Raw genomic sequence first — 17,433 nt, 5'->3', positions numbered from 1 at the left:
CAGACCACACACTGAATTCAGAAGACTGTCTGACCCAGCTGCTTTTTCTTGCTTGCTTTCCTATCTTCCTGTGAGTTTTCAGGATGCAAACTTAGAGCAGGCATACAATATTGTGACAGATCACACTTCCTTTGAGCTCGAAGGAGTATTTTCCTCCAAACGAACCTGGAGGGCTTCCCAGCTTTGGTGCTGATGGATTTAGCCCTCGTCATTTTCTTTACAGGAAGACAAACAAAGAGTTATTGGTGGGAAGGAAATCTTGAACAACAAGCAAATACACATGCAGTGATGAGCCAAAGACAATTTTGTTTTTGGATGAGATGATTTTGAAATTAAAATTCTAGTTGCCCGTATTCAGATATAAGATCAAAACTGGTTTACAGTGATTTGACTGAGAAATATCTCTGCTCACTAAAGTAACTAGTAATACTCTATTAAAGGGGTGACCTTTCCAAACAGAGAGAGACCGTTTTTTTTCTTAAGAGAAGATAATATACTAACACTTGTCATTTATGAAGGTCTGTGGTCCAGGCACTGTTTAAATTCATTTACTCTCCATAACAATGCCATGTAGTAAGCATTTTCCTTATCCTCATTTTATAGGTTGGAAACCGGAATAGAATATAAAAATAACTTACATGAGTTTACAGAGTTCGTATGAAGTAAAATTGAGTATCAGTTGGGTAGTCTGCTTCCTAGCTTATGTTTCTACCCGTTTTCCTCTACTGTTGCTCATTACAATTTATCTTCAGCATTGGCTTTGATGATGGACGAGCTGGCCTTTGACCCTGGATCTGACACTTCCCAGCTAACTTCCACAAATCTGTTTCCTCATCTGTAAATTGGAGATAATAGAGTCAACCTCACTGTGTTTAGAAAAAATGAATAGAATATGCTTGGCGCATTTACTTGGGTGGAAACTGTTAAATCAAAAGTTAGTCCCTTTACTTAAACTTTATATGTTGTCAAATTAAATACCAAAACAAGTGTCTTGGCTGCCTCCTTGCAGTGAGATGCCCTCCCTATTCCCTCATCTAAGTTTATTTATCTGTCCTTCGTTTATCTGTATGTCTCTCACATATGGGAGAAGAATTAAATAATTTTCATATTTGCTGAAAATATCCTGCAAGTTTGGCTGGATTTTTTTTTTTCAGTGTAATTATAAGATAACCTCATTTTGAAGTGACATCTGGAGTCAAATTCTCTGCTTTTGTTCTGGTAGTGCTTGGTTTTATATAGACAGCGAGAAAATGTTTCATAGTGACCTACATGATAGGAATTACTGCAATTGTATAAGAATCTGTATCACAAACCAGCATTTCTTGTTAAATAGAAAGGATATCTTATTCAGGGTTTGTTTTGGTGAGAAATATGAGAAAATATACGTAAGCACATTAGAAAACCACCTATATTTGTAAATCCCCTGCTTCATCCCATGTCTCCTTCTATTGACCACTTCATGTATTTCCTTCAAACTCATTTCTTCCAGGTTGTCACTCATTCAATCTCGACTTCCTCACTTCCTATCACTTTTCAACCTATTGAACCTAGCTTTCACTTTCATTGTTTCATAGAAATGGCGCTTGACAAGACCACTCTCGACTTTTATTCTGATAAAACTAATTGACCCAGCATTTCCTCAACCTACTCATTTTCTCTTTCTTTTCTTTAATTTTTGTGGGTACATACTAGGTGTATATATTTATGGGTTATATGAGATACTTTGATACATGTAATGCATAATAATCACATCGTGGTAAATGATGTATCCATTGCCACAAGCATTTATCCTTTGTGTTACAAACCATCAAATTATATTCTTTTAGTTATTTTAAAATGTACAATTAAATTATTGACTATAGTCACTCCGTTGTGCTATCAAATACTAGGTTTTATTCATTCTATGTTTTGTACCCATTAACCATCTCCACTTCCCCCTACCCACCCCCCACTAACCTTCCCATCCTCTGGTAATCATCCTTCTATTCTTTATCCCCATGAATTCAATCATTTTAATTTTTAGCTCCCACAAATATGCAAGAATCTGTGAAGTTTGTCTTTCTGTGTCTGGCTTATTTCATTTAGCATAATGACATCCATTTGCATCCATAGTGTTGAAAATGACAAGACGTTATTATTTTTTATGGCTGAATAGTACTCCACTGAGTGCATATACCACATTTTCTTTATCCATTCATCTGATGATGGACACTTAGGTTGCTTCCAAATCTTGGCTATTGTGTACAGTGCCACAATAAACACTGGAGTGCTGATATCCCTTAGATATCCTGATTTCCTTCTTTTTGGGTACATACCCAGCAATGTGATTGCTGGATTGTATGGTAGCTCTATTTTTAGTTATTTGAGGAATCTCCAAACTGTCCTTCACAGTGGTTGAACTAATTTACTTTCCCACCAACAGTGTATGAGAATTTCCTTTTTTCCATATCCTCGTCAACATTTGTTATTGCCTGTCTTTGGGATATAGGCCATTTTAACTGGGGTGAGATGATATCTCATTGTAGTTTTGATTTGCATTTGTCTGATGATCAATGATGGTGAACATCTTTTCATATGCCTGTTTGCCATCTGTATATCTTCTTTGGAGAAATGTCTAATCAAATTTTTTCCCCATTTTTTGATCAGATTATTAGATATTTTCCTACAGAAAAAAAATTTCCATAAGAAACCCTTATCATTGATATTATTCAGTGTCTTCATTGTGGTGGTGATAAAATTGCTTTTTATATATTTTGTGGGTTGTCTCTTCACTTTGTTGATTGCTTCCTTTGCTGTGCAGACACTTTTTAACTTGATGTGATTCCATTTCTTCATTTTTGCTTTGGTTGCCTGTGCTCTGGGTATTACTCAAGAAATTTATGCCCAGATCAATGTCCTGGAGATTTTCCCCAATGATTTATTGTAGTAGTTTTACAGTTTGAGATCTTAGATTTAGGTTTTAATCCATTTTGATTTGATTTTTTATATGGTGAGAGATAGGAGCCTAGTTTCATTGTTCTGCATATGGATATCCAATTTTTCCATGTTATTTATTAAAGAGACTGTCTTTCCCTGATGTATGTTCTTGGCACCTTTGTAAAGAAATGAGTTCACTGTAGGTGTATAGATTTGTTTCCAGGTTCTTTATTCTGTTCCATTGATCTACATGTCAGTTTTTATGCCAGTACCATGCTGTTCTGGTTACTGAGCTCTGTATATAGTACAATTTGAAGTCAGGTAATGTGATTCCTCCAGTTTTGTTCTTTTTGCTCAGGAGAGCTTTGGCTATTATGGGTCTTTCGTGGTTCCATATAAATTTAAGATTACATATTTCTCTTTCTGCAGAGAATGTCATTGGTATTTTGATAGGGATTGCAGTGAATCTGTAGATTCTATTGGTATATGAACATTTTAATAATATTGATTCTTCCAATACATGAAGATGAAATATCTTTCCATTTTTTGTGTCCTCTTCAATTTCTTTCATTAACATTTTATTGTTTTCATTGTAGAGATTGTTCAACTCTTTGGTTAATTCCTAGGTATTTAATTTTATTTGTGGCTATTGCAAATGGGATTACTTTCCTGAGTTCTTTTTCAGATTGTTCACTGTTGGCATAGAGAAATGCTACTGATTTCTGCAGGTTGATCTTGTGTCCTGTAACTTTACTGAATTTACTTATCAGTTCTAATAGTTTTTTTGGGCTCGTCTTTAGAGTTTTCTGAATATAAGATGACATCATCCACAAACAAGGATAATTTGAATTCTTCATTTTCAATTTGAATACCATTTATTTTTTTCTCTTGTCTGATGGTTCTACCTGGGACTTCCAGTACTATGTTGAATAACAGTGGTGAAAATGGACATCCTTGTCTTCTTCTAGATCTTAGAGAAAAGGCTTTCAGTGTTTTCCTATTTAGTATGATAACAGCTGTGGGTCTATTGTATATGTTTTTTTTTTTTAATGTTGAGGTATATTCTTCTATATCCAGTTTTAGTTTTACTTTAATCATGAAAGAATGTTAAATTTTATCAAGTGCTTTTTCAGCATCATTTGAAATGATCATATGATTTTTGTCCTTCGTTCTGTTGATATGATGTATTACATTGACTGATTTGCATATGTTGAACCATCCTTGCATCCTTGGGATAAATTCCACTTCATCATAATGAATGATTTTATGAATGTATTGTTGAATTTTGTTTGCTAGTATTTTGTTGAGGATTTTTGCATCAATATTCAGGGATATAGGCCCATAGTAATTTTTTTTTGGTGTGTCTTTATTTGGTTTTGGTATCAAGGTAATACTGGCCTTGTATAATGAGATTGGGAGTATTTGATCCTCTTCTATTCTTTGGAATAGTTTGAGTAAGATTGGTATTAGTTTTTATTTAAATGTTTGGTGGAATTCAGCAATGAAAGCATCAGGTCCTGGGCTTTTCTTTACTGGAAGACTTTTTATTACAGCTTCAATCTCATTACTTGTTATTATTGTATGCAGGTTTTGGATTTCTTTTTCTTTTTTTTTTCCAGGCTGGAGTACAGTGGCACAATCTCAATTCTTTGCAACCTCCACTTCCCAGGCTCAAGTGATTCTCATGCCTCAGACTCTCGATTAGCTGGAATTACAGATGCATACCATCATGCCTGGCTAATTTTTTTGTATTTTTAGTAGAGATGAGGTTTTGCCGTGTTGGGCAGAGTGGTCTTGAACTCCTGAGCTCAAGTGATCTACCCACCTTGGCCTCCCAAAATGTTTGGATTACAGGCATGAGTCACAATGCTTGGCCTAGGTTTTGGATTTCTTCAGGGTTCAATCTTGGTAGGTTGCATGTGTCTAGGAATTTATCCACTTCCTCTAGATTTTCTGATTTATTGTTATATAGTTGCTCAAAGTAGCCACCAATGATTCTTTGAATTTCTGTGATATAAGTTGTAATGTCTCCTTTTTCATCTCTGATTTTACTTGCGTTTTCTCTCTTTTTTTCTTAGTCTGGCTGAAGGTTTGTCAATTTTGTTTATAACAAAAACAGTTTGTCAGTCTTTTATGTTGTTTTCTTCATTTCCGTTTTATTTATTTCTGCTCTGATATTTATTATTACTTTTCTCCTATTAATTTTATCGTCGGTTTGCTTTTGATTTTCTAGTGCCTTAAAATGCATCATTTGGTTATTTATGTAATGTTTTTGTTATTTTTTCAAATAGGCACTTATAGCTATAGATTTCCCTTTTAATACTTCTTTCTCTGTGTCCCATAGTTTTTGGTAAGTTGTGCATCCAATATTATTTGTTTCAATACATTTTTAAATTTCCTTCTTAGTTTCTTCATTGACACATTGGTCATTCAGAAACATATTGTTTATTTTTCATGTTTTCATACAGTTTCCAAAATTCCTCTTGTTATTGATTTGTATTTAATTCCATTGTAGTCAAAGAAGATGCTTGATATTATTTCAAATTTTTTTGAATGTTTTAGGACTTGTTTTGTGACCTAACATATGATCTATCCTTGAGAATGATTCATAAACTCAGGAGAAAAATGTGTATTCTGTAGCCATTGGATGAATTGTTCTGTAAATATCTATTAGGTCTATTTGCTCTATAGTGCAGATTATATCTGATGTTTCTTTGTTGATTTTCTGTCTGAAAGATCTGTCCAATGTTGAAAGTGGGCTGTTGAAATCTCAAACTATTATTGTATTGAAGTGTATTTCTCTCTTTAGCTCTAATAATAGTTGGTTTGTATATATGAGTGCTCCAGTGTTGGGTAGATATATATTTACAATTGTCATATCTTTTTGCTGAATTGATCCCTTTATTGTTACATAATGACCTTCTTTGTCTCTTGAAACGTATGTCGTATGTTTATCTTGAAATCTATTTTGTCTAGTATAAATATAGCTATTCCTGCTCTTTTTTTGGTTTTCATTGGCATGGAATATCTTTTTCCATCCCTTTATTTTTGGTCTATATGTATCTTCATAGGCAAAGTGTGTTTCTTCAAGGCAGCGGATCAGTGGATCTTATTTGCTCATCCATTCAGCCACTCTTTTGTTTTGAACGGTGAGTTTAGTCCATTTACATTCAATGTTATTATTGATAAATAAAGACTTACTCCTGCTATTTGGTTATTTGTTTTCTGGTCTTCTCTTCCTTCTTTGCTTCTTTCTTATCTACCTTTTGGTGAAAGCGATTTTCTCTGGTGGTATGATTTAATCTCTTTCTTTTTATTTTTTTCTGTATCTGTTGTATGTTTTTTGATTTGAGGCAAGCATGAGGCTTGCAAATGCTGTCATATAGTTCATAGTTTTAAACTAATGACAGTTTTACACTGATTGCATAAACAAAAAAAGCAAAAAGCAAAATATGAGTAAAGATTATACACTTTAACTGCATCTCTTCGCTTTTTAACTTTTGTTTTTTCTCTTTATGTCTTCTTTTTCTGTCTATGTCTTGAAAAGTGTCATAATAATTATTTTTCACTGGTCTATCATTTAGTCTTTCTCCTTAAATAAGAGTAGTTTACACCCCACATATGTGTTATAATATTCCGTGTTTTCTCTATGCTTAGCATTACCAGGGAGTTTTGTACCTTCAGATGATTTCTTATTGACCATTGACATCCCGTTCTTTGAGACTGAAGAACTCCCTTTAGCATTTCTTGTAGGACAAGTCTGGTGTTGATAAAATCCTCCAACTTTTGTTTGTCTGGGAAAGTCTTTATTTCTCTTTCATGTTTGAAGGATATTTTCACTGGATATCCTTTTCTAGGGTAAACTTTTTTTTTCCTTCAGCATAACAAATATGTCATGACTCTCTCTCCTGGCCTGTAAGGATTCCATCTAAAAGTTTGCAACTGGATATATTGAGCTTCATTGTGTATTATTTGTTTCTTTTCTCTTACTGCCTCTATGGTCTATTTATTTTTATTTTTATTTTTTAATGAAATCTTACTCTGTTGCCCACGTTGGAGTGCAGTGGTGTGATCTCGGCTCACTGCACCCTCCATCTCCTGGGTTCAAACAATTCTCCTGTCTCAGCCTTCCAAGTAGCTGGGACTACAGTTGCATGCCACCATGCCTGGTTAATTTTTGTATTTTTTTAGTAGAGTCTGGGTTTCACCATGTTGGCCAGGCTGGTTTCGAACTCCTGACCTCAAGTTATCCTCACCTTGACCTCTCAAAGTGCTGGGATTATAGGTGTTATCCACTGCACCTGACCATTTTAAAATGGTCATTTAAAAATGTCGTATTGTTGTATGTTATTAATCAAAATGAGCTTATTTTCTCTTGCTGCTGACCTTAAAATTTCTGTTTCAATTACTGCCTTAAACAGAATCCATCTCAGCCACCTCTGAAATTTTGGGTGCCAACTAGCTCAGGGATAAAGTCTGGCAGGGGGCTGAGGGTGTGACTCGGCATGGGCCTGCAGGTGTCCCTCAGAATGAACAGTCTGGGTGGTGCAGATGGTATGTTAATGCAGTGGGAGGCAGACAGGTTACTAGTTGGGAAGGGATGGGTCCCCAGTGAAACCTCACCTCCAAGCCAGGGATGGCCTGAAGCCTGGGAGCCGGGCTGACTGTTCCAAGTGGAATCTGTGACCAGGAGTAAGAACTTCCTTGATGTCTTTTGGCCAATTGGATGGTGCTTTTTCAAGGCCTACCCACGGCCACCCATGGACCAGTCAGCATGCACTTCCTCCATCCTGGCACATAAAAACCACAGACTCAGTCAGACTCAGGCACTCGTTGGGATGATCTGCCTGCAGAGCTACCCACTTTGGGTCTCCCAGGAGCTGTTCTATCTCTCAATAAAGCTCCTCTCCACTTGCTCACCCTACAGTTGTCTGCATAACCTCATACCTCATTCTTCCTGGACATGGGACAGGAATTTGGGACCTGCCAAACAGCAGGAACAAAAGGAACTACAACATGTTCCTGGCTGGCTCGCTGAGCTGCAGGCAGTGACACACTCCTGGACTGTGGGAGTGAAGAGTAGTGACCCTTCTGGAAACCCAGATCTCAGGGTTCCTGAAGCCAGAGCTGCTGTAACAGTATAGCTCTTCTGCCTTCCACTGGCTCCCAGTGGTCACCCCATGCAACAGGAAGCAGTGGTGGGGCTGGGTCAGTCCAGGAACCACAGGCCAGACTTGGTTAGTGGGACTGAAAGAGCTGTAACACAAATGGGCTAAAACATGCCCCCCCAAAACATGCCCTCCCACCCTTGCTCACCACACTGTGGGTGGCAAGAAGGAAAGAAGACCTGTGGCCCTTCTGGGAGTCCAGACCTTGTGGGTCCCTGATCCTGGGCTGTGACAAGCTGTAACAACCTCTTTGGGGCTCTGTGTTCCTGGCATCTCTGAGCTTTTGGGCACCCCTGTGTTCCCTGGTGCCCACAGTGGAAGCCGCTTATGGTATACCTGGTCCAGCTGCAGCCTTGCACAGAGCCAGAGCCAAATGAGCAAGCATGATTACAGGTGTGAACCACTGTGCCTGGCCCGAGCCCAGTGGATGTAAGCAAAACCCAAGCATAAGTGCCACCTGTCACAGAGGTTTCTGGTTGGCAAAGCAACACCCTGAGGCTCCAGTGATGATACCTTTAAATATAACCTACATTCTAACACTACCAACGTTGTATTTATATTTCAAACTCCTCTTCTGAAATATTTATTCAGCTTACTAGTTAGTGTCTCTATTCTGATAACTCTTAGCATCCCAAACCTAATGGGCCCAAGCTTAACATTTTATTTCATCTCTAAAACTTTTTATCACTGAGTCTGCTCTCATTTAGTAAATGACATCATTGTTCACTTAGTTCCCCAAACCAGCAAGGTCTTCCCCTGCTTTAAATTCTTCCACAGCCACTGCATTCAGGCCCTTGAGTTGTATGGCTTTTGCTGATCTTTCAGACTCATCTGGTTTTACTTTCTCCCTTGCTGTGCTTCAGCCACAATGACTTTATTCCATTTCCTCGAACATATCAAGTTCTTCCTTAATATTTCAGCACAAACATACCCCTTCACCTACTCTCCTTTGTGCTATTCCTGTGATATGATGAGTTCTTGTCACTTAGTGGGTTAGTTCATATGTTGCTGTTGTAGAGAGGACTCCCCTATATGATCAAAATTGATGGACTTTTGACTCTCTAGCATAACCGATTGTTAATTTCCTTCCTGGCATCTAACACAATTTGTATTTATTTGTTTATTTGAGATGGAGCCTAGCTCTGTTGCCCAGGCTGGAGTGTAGCAGTGCAATCTCAGCTCACTGCAACTTCTGCCTTCCACGTCCAAGCAATTCTCCTGCCTCAGCATCCCTAGTAGCTGGGATTATAGGCATCTGCCATGTGGCTAATTTTTATATTTTTTAGTACAGACAAGGTTTCACAATGTTGACCAGGCTGATCTCATACTCCTGACCTCCAGTGATCCACCCACCTTGGCCTCCCCAAGTCCTGGGTGGCATGAGTCACCGCCCCTGGCCACAATATGTATTTAAATACATATTAGTTTATTTACTTGTATTACCTATTTCCTACCATATTATGTACTTTTTAGTTCAGAGCCTAATTTTTGTCTCATGTATTATATGCTTAGTGTCTCATACAGTGTCTTGACATAGTAAGTACTCAATAAATACTTATTAAATAAATACATAAGCTAAATAGATTGGAAAATTGTTTTGAGACATAGTGTGTGCTAGTATCCCTTAGAGCAGAGCAAAATAAATAACAATTACAGCTGTAGAGTTTGGAACATGGTTTATGAGCTCTCAGGGTTTAAATTTATTAAAACCTCTATGAACTTCAACCCAAGTGCAACATGAAGTCCATAAAGAAGCAGAAAAAGGGAAATACAACTGAGGACTGTTTATCATCTTCACTTCCCTGAATCATTCCCAGAGTAATTCTGCATATTGTTCTCAATGTAGAAAAAGGCATCCAAAACAAATGACAGCTATCCAGTCACTCCATTCGGTGAAGTGTTCTCCCTTTGATGTAGCTGATGGGAGAATTAATAGTCCATAGCAGTTTAGAAAATAAGAGTAGTAGCAGACTCAGATGCCTTTAATGGAAGAAATTAATTCTTCCCTTTATTGTGTATGAAGTGAAAAAAGTTAATAAAATATCAACTCGTACTATTCTTATTAGCTATCCAGCTTCTTGCACCAATAAATACATAGTTCAGCAAAATCAGAGAATCTGATGGCAAATTTGGATTATTTTCCTATTTGGGATCAGTATTGTATAAATTTAAAACTGTAATTCCTGGACTTATGCTTTCAGTGGAAATGGAGTTAGAGAGACTCAATTTAACCTCTTGCCTGAGAAAATGACTTTCAACTTATTGGACATCAGGAAACAAAGAACAGTGATGCCTGGGAAATGTGAAACACACAAGGTGAGCCTGAAAATTGCCTCAATTTCCTGCCTGAAGAAAGTTTTGAGGCTGCAACATGGGGAGGAAGAATTCAAATAGAACCTGGTGGTCTCCTGAATTGGGAAGAGAAGGCTGTGTGTCCCTGGAGAGGACAAGGTGGCTTGAATAAGTATGGCAGAATACCAGAGAAAAGAGTGCCACATATAGACAGAACTGCATAGGTCCCTCTCAGAACTTCCGGTGTTTACTAGTCAGGACGTGCATGTGAGGAAATTATCTGAGGCCAGATGAAGAACAGCCTGAAAGTATTAAGAGTCAACAGTGCTTCCACTAGGGTTGAGAATAGTTCTTCTTCCACCAGAGTAAAAAATCCTCTAAACCATGGGCATCAAGAAAAGTACACAAATGCCTTTTACCTCAGTAGTAGGGAAAATTAACACTAAAATAAAGGCTTCTCTGCTCCTCCCTAACCACACTTAAAAGCAAGACCTGTAAAAATCTCACTGTTTCTGAGTAACTTATCTTCTGTTCCAGAAAAAAAGATTAAGAGTATTTATAAAAATACAAAAATATTTAGCATCCAACAAGGTAAATTTCATAATGTTGGCTTATAATAATAACACATTACCAAATGTGATGGTTAATACTGAGTGTCAGCTTGACTGGATTGAAGGATGCAAAGTATATTGATCCTGGGTGTGTCTGTGAGGTGTTGCCAAAGGAGATTAACATTTGAATCAGTGGGCTGGGAAAGGCAGAGTCACCCTTAATATGGGTGAGCACAATCTAATCAGCTGTCAGCGTGGGTAGAATATAAAGCAGGCAGAAAAAAATGAAAAGGCTAGACTGGCTTAGCCTCCCAGCCTACATATTTCTCCCATGTGGGATGCTTCCTGCCCTTGAACATTGGACTCCGAGTTCTTCAGCTTTGGGACTTGGACTGGCTTCCTTGCTCGTTAGCTTGCAGATGGCCTATTGTGGGACCTTGTGATCATGTGAGTTAATACTTCATATATATATACACACACATATATATACACACATATATACATATATATTCACATACACACACACACACACACACACATATATATATCTCCTATTAGTTCTGCCCCTCTAGAGAACCCTAATACACAAAGTGTCCACAAAGTGTCCCAAAGAAGCAGGAAAATATGATACATAATGAAGGAAAAAATCTATCAAACAAATCCAATCCCCAAATAATACACATAATAGAATTACTTGACAAGAATGTAACACAGTTATTTTCATTATAGTTGATATGTTTAGGAAGCTATGAAAGAGATGAGCATATTAAGTAGAGACATAGGAAAAATCTCTATATCAAACTTCCTGAAATGAAAACTACAATAATGGTGATAATAAATACACTGGGTGAGATTAACAGCACATTAGACACTGGAAAGAAAAATATACAGATTTAGCAATAGAAACTCTTCAAAATAAAATACAGAGAGGAAAAGAATGAACAAAATGAAGATTACATCAAAGAATTGTGGGAAACTTTATGTAGCCTAATATATGTAAAATAGATTCTCCAAAGGAAAAAGGAATAAGAAAAAAAGATAAAATAACAAGTAAAAAAGTAAGGTGGTTAAAAATATGCCATACTAATAGTAATCAAAGCAAACCTGGGGCACCTATATTATGTTTGTTAGGCTAAGTGGATTTCAGAATAAATAATGTTACCAGAAATGAAGAGAGGTTTTAAATGACATGAAGAGATCAATTCATTAAGAATGCATAATCCCAAATATGTATGCATTTAATAGTAGCACCTAAAATACATCAAGCAAAAACTGAAGAACTAAAAGCACGCCAAGGAGAAACAGACAAATATATAATGTGTGTTGAATATTTAAATACCCATTCTGATATTGACAGACCAAGTAGACAGAAAACCAGTAAGGATACGGAAGACTTGACTAACACTCTCACCTAATTTGACCTAATTGACATATATAGAATGTTTCTTTGAACAAGACCAAACTGTCCATTTTTCTAAGTGCACATGGAACATTTAATAAGGGAAACCATATCCTGGACAATAAAATGAGTCTCAGAAGAATTTAAAAGTTTCAAGTCATAGAAAATATGTTCATTGAGCAAAATGGAATTAAGGTACAAGGCAATAATAATAAGAAATATCTCTGAGATATTTCTTTAAGACCTATACTTCTAAGATCTCTAATCTTAGAGATCATCTAAATAATTCATGGGACAAAAAAGAATTTAAAAGCAAAATTAAAAAGTATGTTGAAGAGAATGAAAATGAAAACACAGCATATTAAAATTTGTGTGATGTAGCTAAAGCAATATGTAGAGGGAAATGCATAGCACTGAAGTCCTATACTAGAAAAATTAGTGTCTCAGATTAACGACTTCAGCTTCTACTTTAAGATACTAAAAAAGAAGAGAAAATTAATTCCAAAGTAAGCAAAAGAAAGAACATAATACAGGTCAGAGAAGAAAACAATAAAATAGAAAACAGGAAAATAATACTGAATAACACGCTGATTTTCAAGAAGATAAATAAAATTGTGAAAACATCATTCTCCCTCCTCTACCATCTACCTTTGTGGGTTTTTAAAAATATTAGATTAGGGGACGTTTTGACTACTCTGCACAGTGCCCTATAAAATATGATAGTTTTCCATCTGGTTAGTAGAAATAGGCAATATTTTTAGCACGAGATGAGTGCCAGATACTGTTCCCTCTAATCCTGTTTGGGTGGTTCTTTTTCAAGTCTTTAATAGCTTCCTCTGCACTGTTCAGTATTATGTTGAATACTCAAGAAGCACCCTCTGCAGATTCCAGGGTTCTTTATCTCTGCAGCCCTCGCCTCTCCAGTATTCTGCCTGGTGAGCTCTAGCTGCCTTGCTTTTCCTGGACTTTTTGCTTCCTCTCTTCACAGCTCAGATGCTCTGCCTCGGTTTCCTCTTCCTGTGCTATGGCCTGGAAACTCAAGGCACTAAGCCAGGGCAACCGTGGGCTCATCTTGTTTCCTGTCTCTCAGGGATCATTGTTCTTTGTTGTTGGATGTACAATGTTTTGAAGACTTTTGTTTTCAATGTCTTGAAGACTTTTGTTTTTGTTATTCTCTTTTTATTGTTTCAGTGAGGGTTAATGAAATATCTGTTATTCCATCTTGGCTAGAAAGACAACCTTAAATCTCTTTTGTTTTTAAATCTATGTCTGTCATATTATGTTGTGTCTTCTCTTTGTATTTCTCTTCTGTGGTTCCATCCGATTTGTTTGGCCCTTAAAAAATCATTTGAGTGTTTAATTGTCTCCTAAATTGAAATGGAATTTATACAACCTACGTATTTTCTTTTTGTGGTTGCACTAGCAGTGGCAGTTAGAAAGTGTTTGATCACTAAAGAATACTCATAGAACCTAGAATTATAATGATACAAACCTGTGGTTTTCTTCAGGAAAAGGATATTGTATAGCCACTTAGGAAAATTTAATACTCTAAGACAATTCATGAAGTGCTTTTCATATACAATATTGGTTTATAGCGATGTGATACCAAAATAAATGTTGAAATCAGTCAATGTAGTATTAAGAATGTGTTTAAAACACAAAACTATCACCGCGCTTTTCGAGTTTCACATTTCATGCTACTCTTCTTTAAATATTACATGTCACCTTGATTTGATCCAGAAATCACTTAAGGCAACTCATGATACATATAGTAAATTGAGATTGTCAATGCTCTCTAGACAAAGACAATGAGAAATTTACCTGTAACAGAACAAGTTGGAATTACTGTTTGTATCAACAAAGATCATAGGAAACCGAGTCACCTCAGTAGAAGGGTTTTTGAAAAAACTTTTCTTGTTTGTTTTTTTTTTTTTACATAGAATTTGGGTTTGAGGTTAGTGATTTTCAGAAGAGTTAAGCAAGCAGGCTTTATTCTGGATTGGATACTCAGAGACTGGGGTTATTTCTATCTGGGTAAATCACATCTAGAAGGAGGGAAGACTAGACTGAGGTTGAAATCAGCCACTCATCTTAGCTAGAATGGGGTGTGTTTAGACAGTTTTGTGGTTTGAACAACATCAATAATTTTGCCTGTATTTGGACACAGTTTTGGAGTGGTCTTGTCTTTGGCTTAATCCATCATAGTCACACAGTGTCCTTGTCTGATATTGATGTTCTCTGAAACTATGTTACAGAGGAGAACATCAAGGCATAGCTCTAAGTGCCAGGCCAGCTCCTGGCTGTCAAGGGCAGCTTTTCTGTTTTCCAAGATAAATTAAAATGAAATCAGGTAAGGGAGATCCAGGAGAAGTAAGGAATAGAAAAATGTGTTAAAATCAAAATAATAAGTGTACAAAATATGTACCATCATATTAGTCAGGGTTGTCCAGAGAAACAGAACCAATATATACAGAATATAGAGGGTATATAGAGAATCTATATTGTTTTATGAAATTTCTCCAATATGGAGACCATCTAGTCCCAAATCATCAAGGTGGACTGGCAGGTTGAAGATCAGCCAATGTTGCTGTTCAAGTCCATCTTCTGACAGAATTCTCGCTTTCAGGGGAGGTCAGCCTTTTGCGGTACTCAGGCCTCCACTGATTGGAGGATGCCTCCCCATTTTAAGGAAGGCAAGCTGTTTTACTCAAAGTCTCATTTAAATGCTAATCTTATCCAAAATACCCTCATAGAAATATCCAGAATGTTTGATCACATATCTGGGCACTGTGGCTCAAGTCAGTTGATACAAAGTTAACCTTCATAACCATGAAATGTTATACACTTACTAGAAAAGGAACATAAGCAGTTATGTGTCTGATAGGGTCTGAAAACTAGTAGCTCTGGAGAAGCACAATCCTTCCTGGTACTGAGACCAGCGATATCTCTCTTTTTTTTTTCCCCTGGCTCTCATAAAATGGATAGACAAGTCACTTGGCTGTTGAACAAAGTATCAGGCTGTGTCCAAAGCAATACATCTCTGGGTATGCTGCTTTGGAAATGTGCGCTACTCTGTTCCTCTAACTTGTTACATTTAGTCAGCTCACAACATACTTTGAGGCTGAGGTTCTATAGGAGAGGTTGCTCTTGTCTGCAATACAGCTTGCATTATCAGACTTCGGAAGCTAATGATGAAAACCTTGGGGCTGCTCTCTCTGATCTTCTAAGCACAGGAGAATGTCTGCAGGATAAGACAAGTTTTGAAGTATAATTGGTTCATGAACAACGTGGGGATTGGGGCACTGCCCCTACTCCCCCCTACCCCCGCCCCCGCCACAGTCAAAAATCCACGTATAACTTTTGACTTCCCCAAAACTTAAACGACTAATAACCTCCTGTTGTCTGGAAGTCTTAATGATAACTTAAATAGTCAAAAAGTACGTATTTGTGTGTTACATGTATTATCGGCTATATTCTTACGATAACGTAAGCTAGAGAAAAGAAAATGTTATAAAGAAAATCATAAGGGAGAGAAAATACACTCATAGTGTTGTACTGTATTTATCCATATGGTAATTTGATAACCGTTTACAAGATGATTTGTCTGTCTGAAATGGTTGACAACCGTAGCTGCAGACCTCAATCTAGGGTATATATCAAGCAGTCCAACTTTTTTTTTTTTTTGTAATGCCATAATTTTTATCTGCTCCTCAGAAGCACTTCCAGCGGCACTGCGTGCACTTTATATTCAACGTTTACAGTATTGTGCTCAACATGATGAAAAATACGTGAGAACAGTGAGAACTCGCTTTTCACTACCACGTGCAAGTTACTGGAGCTGGAAACCACTCAGCTGGAGATGATTAGCATGATAGGGCATTTTAAGTGGCTACTCACAACACTTGAGCTCACTGCAATAGCAACAAAAGATGGTTATAAAATGATTACACTAGCACACTTACTTTTATACAGTTATGATTTAATACTACATCTTTACATTTGTTTACATTTATCTCAACTGCCAATGGTACCTTATATGGTCTGCGTCCGTGTGTGAGTTTTGATGTATTTAGCTTTTTGTAATAGACGTATCTATTTTATTATAGTACATGATAAAATACAGTAGTATCATAACATACAAAACTTTTTCTTAAATGTTTTTGACATTTCTAGGCCATGTGGTTCATCTGTGAGGTTTTTCAGATTGTCCCAAACCTTCACGAATTTTCCCAATATATTTACTGAAAAAAATCTGCAAATAAGTGGACTTATGCAGTTGAAACCTGTGCTGTTCAAGGCTTAACTGTATGTTTTGTAATCCAGATTGTGAGATTGTGAGCCAGATTAATAACATAATATTTAGATCAAATACATAGCTCAGAAACTCACTAAAAAATTTCTATATCTTGTAATATCCCTCAACTATTTGCAGGGAATAACTGTTCCAATAACAATTGAGAAGCATTTATGCTTAGTTGTGAGGTGAGAAGCAGTTTATGCCTAGGAACAGTATAATCTTAGATCTTCCAATAGGAGGTCATAAACTTTTTAAAAAGCTTTTTCCACATTCACCTTTACTTTTGTTTTGCATTTGTGGCTAAGTCTCTTGTTTCGTTCCCACATCGCCTTGTTTCTATTTTTCATTCCTTCAGCTACAATTCAAACTCCTTTTAGGCAGAAGTCCTGGCTTCTATTTATTTTGCAGTGGTGGCATGACCTGCAAAAGAGTTGCATAAATCGAGGGTGTGTGGCACTTAACAGATATTGTTGAATGTACAAAAGAAGGAAGGAAAGTGTGAATATATTGACACATGAATAAATACCAGGTAGGGAGAAAGAGAAGTTTGACTCACCCTAGTCCATCTTAAAAAGAAAAAAAAAAAAAAAAAGGCTTTGCAAAGACTACATTTTGTGCTCCTATATCTCTGGTTAGTGTTTACAATGACAAAAGCAAGTTCCAGAGGAGCACTTGGCACTGTAACTTTTATCCAGTAACTGAATCGAGGTGATCAGACAGCACACTACAAGTATCAATTGATACATTTTATCTTTCCTTTTTCAATAGTCTGGTATTTCTGAGTTTCTTCTCTCTGGCCTTTTATTATGA

General features: G+C 36.8%; 2 long non-coding RNA genes across 2 annotated transcripts in view; one reads left to right on the top strand and one right to left on the bottom strand.

Moving 5' to 3' along the window:
• Window positions 1-17,433, top strand: part of LOC105478706 (uncharacterized) — a 77,853-nt gene that overhangs the window by 18,626 nt on the left and 41,794 nt on the right. The gene's annotated exons all lie outside the window — the stretch shown is intronic.
• Window positions 15,910-17,433, bottom strand: part of LOC105478707 (uncharacterized) — a 61,309-nt gene continuing 59,785 nt past the window's right edge. Inside the window, exons 5-6 of the long non-coding RNA XR_011623477.1 lie at window positions 16,899-17,043; window positions 15,910-16,237 (exon numbers count right to left, since the gene is read on the bottom strand). This is a non-coding gene — a long non-coding RNA (uncharacterized lncRNA). The remainder of the gene's footprint in view (window positions 16,238-16,898; window positions 17,044-17,433) is intronic.

This window comes from Macaca nemestrina, chromosome 5 (assembly GCF_043159975.1).
Source record: "Macaca nemestrina isolate mMacNem1 chromosome 5, mMacNem.hap1, whole genome shotgun sequence".
Taxonomy (NCBI): domain Eukaryota; kingdom Metazoa; phylum Chordata; class Mammalia; order Primates; family Cercopithecidae; genus Macaca; species Macaca nemestrina.
This window is presented reverse-complemented; position numbering and strand designations above follow the sequence as displayed.